The 6,220-nt window shown below is 33.0% G+C and overlaps 1 long non-coding RNA gene across 2 annotated transcripts; it reads right to left on the bottom strand.

Annotated features, from left to right (window-relative positions):
* Window positions 1-1,556: 1,556 nt before the first annotated feature.
* LOC145168886 (uncharacterized) lies at window positions 1,557-3,413 on the bottom strand. 2 transcript variants are annotated; one of them, XR_013742148.1, is made up of 4 exons: window positions 3,321-3,413; window positions 2,526-2,603; window positions 2,371-2,422; window positions 1,557-1,770 (listed from the first exon to the last, which is right to left on the bottom strand). It is a non-coding gene; the product is annotated as an uncharacterized LOC145168886 (long non-coding RNA). The 2 variants fall into 2 exon arrangements; XR_013742147.1 differs by lacking the exon at window positions 3,321-3,413 and adding an exon at window positions 2,694-2,802.
* Window positions 3,414-6,220: the final 2,807 nt, after the last annotated feature.

Here is a 6,220-nt window from a genome sequence, read left to right as displayed (position 1 = left end):
ACTAAATAATGAATGGTATTTTGTAAATTTTTTTCGAACATTACGTTTTGTCGTATATAAATTTGATGATTGTATAAAGTAAAACTTTTAAAAAACTGTAAGGGTTATTTAAAGACATTTATGTAAATAGAATGGTTGAAAAATAAGTTTCTAAAACTCTTAAATGAATGTTGGAAGTAGAAAAGTCTATACACCTATTTACGATGCAAAGTCATAATATACTCTAGTCCTAAAGTGCTAGCTGTATACCTCTATGAAGACCTTTGCCCTGGACACATCAAAGTCCTATATCACCTTCTTTTGAATTTGAAAATTACTTCCAAAGTTACTCATCTTATCTATTCCTCTCAATTTAATATACATTCATTTTATAATTTTAATAATTTATTCGTTAAGCCTTACTTTATATTAACTACTATTTTATTTAAACTCTAAGTCATACTATCATCTTATCTTGGTTAAAGTCCATAACACCAACATTCAAAAAAATTATCGTGTTTTCCATTAAGAAAAATAAAAAGAAACATATATTTATTTAGTAATTTAACATTCTCCAACTTTAGTAAAGATAAATGCATTTTATCCAATTTTGTTTATTTAAATTAGACTCTATCCCGATAATAATTATCATAACATCAAAAATTCCAACATTCAAGAAAAATAGTAATATACCGCTATTTCTTGATTAATTATGAAATATTTTATTCAAAATATTAAATATAAAACACTACTAATAAACGTTCTACCTAATAATTTAAATTGTAATGATTAATAAAGAAGCCATATTTTTATTATATTATTCCACCAACAAAAAAATATCAGTCATTTCAAGAGTATTTTGCACCCTATCTCATTTATTTGAAGTTTTTCAACAGATCATACAAACATAGTTAAAAACCTACATACACACAAAATATCATACAAACATAATTGATCAAACAAACATATTTTTTTTTTTGAAACGGTGAATATATATATTAATAGCGCCACACGATTAGCAAGTGACTAAATCGAGGGCAATATAAAAAAACAACAGGTACATGAAATAAAAAAGATCAGAGTTTTAACAAAATGGTGAAATGCTCCAATCTATCCATTTACCCTTCACCTTCGATGTTCTAAATTTGAACCAAGAGAACGATCACTACTACAAAAAGGCTAAAAGGACACGGTTAAATACTATAAAGAACCCGGTTTGCAACCGTGTCTTTTATGGGGCGAGTCCTATAAGTGAAATCTAATAGAACCCGGTTTTAGAATCGGGACTTATTAAGCTAATACAACCCGGTTTTCTGATATAAAACCGGGTTTTTTTCTTGAATGACAAGTTGTTCTATATGACTATATAGCCCGGTCCACATGCATACAACTGGATTCTATCGTGCAAGTCAGAAACAGATCTTGTATTGTTTTATATTTTTTCTATCAAATCTATAAACCCAATATCAAGACGATTAATGTTACAATTGTTACATTTCAATTTTTGCACTTAATATAACCAAATAAAGAAATCATTTTATTAATTTGTAATGAATTTTTACATATTTACATCCACTAACACTAGTATCCAACCTTAACACGATGTTCACATATGTACACCAGTTGAAGGAATTTGACACCAATCTCATTGCCACACCCCACTTCCCACAATCATCAATTTGTTAATGTTGGTAACTTGAATCACCCCAATATATAAGAACGGATCAAACTAGATGTGCACCCAAAGACTCATGCTTCTTGTTGATAAATGTCCATCAAGCTTATCAAAAACTACCAAGAGAAAACAGAGCATATTCAACATAATATTAGTGATAACAAAAGCAAAAGGACCAATTAGATTCTTACAATTTTTCGGCACTCATAACATCCTACTTATCTTCTCCATGTCTACATTCACTTATGGGGAAAATAATATAAGTAGGATGTTATATCAATAGAAATGAAAAAATGGAGAAAAAAATGAAAACCTAAACAAACATTGGACATTACTTTCTACTGCATAGGAACAGGGAGAAGAATGCAATATTGAATAGCTAAGCCAACAGATAAATCAGAAGAAAAAAAAAAAAAAACCAATATTGGACAGAAAATATAAGTAGGGCGCTAATAAGTAAATTGAGAAACAAAAGTTAAACCAAATAATACATTAAAAAGTAAACCACAATAAATGGAAGTAGGATGCTACACTGGACAGGACTGGAAATGGAAGCCTGATAAAAGCCATACCAATATATCAACCTAGATATTTCCTGAAAGGACTAGTGGACAAACTTGTCAAATGATTGTATGTAAGAAACAATAGATAGAGCCTATTTACTAAGAACATTGTAAAAAAAACACCGATATTGTAAAGCATAATAGAAAACATACCATAGAATGTGGAAGTGGGATGCTACACTGGTCGGCGTTCTTTAACCATATTCTGTGGAAAAATATTGTCATGAGCTTATTAAGATGGAAAATAAAAGTAGGCAACCATAAACAAATATTCAATCATGAGTAAAACAAAGTCTTTAATCAATCACCTTGTAATATTGATACTTTTTCCTCCAAGACCATAAATGATGTTTCTCACGGTGTTGTTTCCATCTGATTCGGGACTCCTATGTATTTAAAAAAGAAATAACTTATCAGGAATATGTAATGGTTTTTCTTATAAGTTTTCACTTGTTGAGATGTATTGTTCATTCAACCTTTTGACAACATTTTAGTTCATATCCTCATAAGGAGACACCAATTTAAAAGGGGTAGGCACCTGTAAACATATTGCATTTTCTAATTTTTTTTTTTTTTGGTAATTCTTACAATTGCATTGATTAGAAAAAGAAATCAAACCCAAATAAACTATATTAAAGCAATTTGTAGAATTGTAAGAATAAATAAGAAATAAAATACCACTTGAGAAAAAAATATATTTTAAGAACACCATAAAAGTTGCATATACACAAGAAAAAATAAAGTAATGGGTTTTTTTTTTTTTGGTTTAAATCCCTTGGAAACACAATTGAAAATAAATAATTTTGAGAGATTTTTAAAACACATTGTATATCTATTATAGGCCTAGTTGTGAGCATGAAATTTATTGCAAAAGGAACCCTAAACTGTCATGCAGAAGGAACCCTAAACTGTCTGCAATGACGACAAAGGTTAAACCCATTAAAACCAATTTGCAATTTTGAAGCGACTATTAACCCATACAATTGCAAACGTATAGAAACTAACAATAAAAATGGGAAAAAAGAACCAGAGTGATGATTAGCACAAGAGACTAAAGACTGAAGTTTAGCCATAAAGATTAAAAATAAAAGGGTTAAAGTTACGCCAGAAGTAGTGCAACAGTGGACAGGAGGCGGCACGACAGTGGTTTTGCACTTTTTCTCCGGTGATGGTCGTAAGGAGGAGAGAAGATGGTGACTACGGCTTACTCGTTTTTTTTTCTGTGGGAGATAAATTAAAGGTGTAAAAGGGCGATAAGGAAATGGCGCTATTTTTCAAAATAATTCACGAAAATTGGGCGGGCTGTGGATTTATGATGTCTCGTATACTCCCTGATACGAGCCCATGCTAGAAAGGTTATTAGTGGCTAGACTTGTTCTCTTTAGTAGTTTGTAGTGAATAGGAATATTGCATATTATCTAGGACCACGTTTCCATTTTTGCATGAGATCCATGATCTCCTAGATTCTAGTATAGCTTGCATATTTATTTTAGTTGTAATTGGTTTTGACTAAAGATATAGAACCAGAAAATTACTCCACTGTTATTTGTTTCTCTGTTATATTCAAGGAGATTCACCATCTCAAATAGGTGTCTATCAACGGTGCTTTCATTCCCGTTCATCATGTCTCCCCATCAAGATCCATCCACCGATGTCACAACGCCAAGTATCCGCGAGCAACTCTCCACATTCATCGCTATTTCCACCGCTAATGTTCACCGTCTTGATGTCATTATCACACAAATGGCCACCGTCAACACCCTTTATCGGTGTTCAAACGGGAACCATGGCCAACCTCATCCCACCTCCACCTCCGCTTCCACCACCGAATCAGCAACCAAGGCCGCCGCCGACATCCACACTTCCACTGTCGCCGCCACAACAGTCATTATTGTCACCGCTGCCTCCAAAACCATTGCAGTCGCCCATGTCAACCCAACAACCACTTCTACTGTCACGACCGCCGTCGTCATTAACCACGACAGCTTGACCACAACAACAATTTCTACCACCGTTGATGCCATCCTTGAAAACTACCTACATAAAACCACCGAAAACAATTCCGACCAACAAAAACTACCGAAAACAGTTCCAAAAAAATTCACCGGGCCTCAAGCACGGGGTCCTTTTTAAGCGGAGACAAACTGATACGGATCTCTGGCCATACCTAAGGCCGCCTCCATTGCCAGATCCTTCCGTCCACAAGTACGAACCAATTGCTACCGGAAATCGGCATAAATCGAACTTGAGAACAAGGCCATTTTTCAGGGGCGGAGTATTGATACGAGCACATGCTAGAAAGGCTGTTAGTGGCTAGACTTGTTCTCTTTAGTAGTTTGTAGTGAATAGGAATATTGCATATTATCTAGGACCACGTTTCCATTTTTGCATGCATGAGATCCATGATCTCCTAGAATTTAATATAGCTTGCATATTTATTTTAGTTGTAATTGGTTTTGACGAAAGATATAGAACCAGAAAATTGCTCCACTCTTATTTGTTTTCTCTATATTCAAGGAGATTCACCATCTCAAATAGGTGTCTATCACTCCCCCAAATTGGTGCTAGAATTAATGTAGTAATTCTTTTCCTATAATTGAAATTCGATGCAATTAATAAAAACATAACTTTTATGAATTGGTGGTTGAATTAATGTAGTAATTCTTTTTTTTTTTAACATTTAGAAGTGAAATATTAAGAAAAAAGAAAAGACTAAAGATGCTCTGTGTTTTCTTATTTTTTTAAACTCCGTAAAAAAAATCACTAGTAGGAGTATAATTTTTGTAATTTATGTAAAACTTAAAATTGCTATTATACCTTACTAATTTAATATTTTTATTTTTTTGTATTTATTATAATAGTTTTATAACTAAGAAACATAAACAAAACCTACAACACTCACCCACCCACCCCTCTCGGTTTTAAGAAGTGGATTATCTCCATCTCTCTCAATATTCATGTCGGTATGCTCTAATACAAATGTTGTCATGCTCTTTGTTGTAAGTACCTTTACCCATCATCTCCTTTCCTCCTCATTCTCGAACCCTCCTACCTCTCCTTTTTGTTACCATTGAAACTACACATTGTTGTCACTCACTCTCCCCCAACCATACAACCCTAACCTTTGCCAGCAAATTGTATCACCCTTTGATTTTGTAACATCAGGTTTCGGATGCTAGAAATTTCAAGCAAATTTAACTTTACTCTAAATAAAGGAATTAAACGTAAAGAGCTAAATAGTGATAAAATAATACTTAAAAGCAATGTTGATAGAAACAACATTTTACAAGGGTGTCCGTTTTGGGCACCCGACACAAAATTTTCCTAGTAGGTCACCATGTTAGGTTATGATGATTGATCACAAATATCACAAGGGAAGCAAAATAGAACATCATAACGCATCAACGATCTAGCTCTAGGAACTTTTAGCAACAAAAAATAATAAGAAAAACATGGATCGAATATACCTCTTATTATGCAATGTGTAGATCTGAGTTTTTTTTCCTATCTTGGATGTTTAAGACCAAACATAATCTCTCTCTCTCTCTCTCTCTCTCTCTCTCTCTCTATATATATATATATATATATATATATATATATATATATATATTATGGTCGCACTACAATACTATGATGCTTCAAGATGACACTTATTTCTTCTCTTTTGGTAGCCATAATTCAAAACATAGCTAGTTAGGGAGGAAGCTATAAGGATCAAGGTTATAAATGGAATGAGGCGTGGCGTGGCGGCAAGGCCAAGGCTCAAGCTTAACGAACATGGCGAGCCATGGCATTTTTCAAGGTGTGATGTAAGGCGGCGATTTTGTATTAATTTAAATTTATATTACCACATAAATATAAATTTATATTAAATATAACTACTTTTTAGAATTGTTAGATCAATAACTAATAACAAAAAGTTAACAAAAATGTAACATCCCGACTCTCATGTATGAAATTTTAAGGATTTTTGTGCATTTCATAAGACCTACTCGACGAGTTG

The sequence above is a fragment of the Lactuca virosa genome, chromosome 4 (assembly GCF_052849685.1).
Source record: "Lactuca virosa cultivar CGN04683 chromosome 4, Lactuca_virosa_CGN04683_v6, whole genome shotgun sequence".
NCBI lineage: Eukaryota > Viridiplantae > Streptophyta > Magnoliopsida > Asterales > Asteraceae > Lactuca > Lactuca virosa.
Note: the sequence above shows the minus strand (reverse complement) of the source record. Positions and strands in the feature narration are given on the sequence as shown.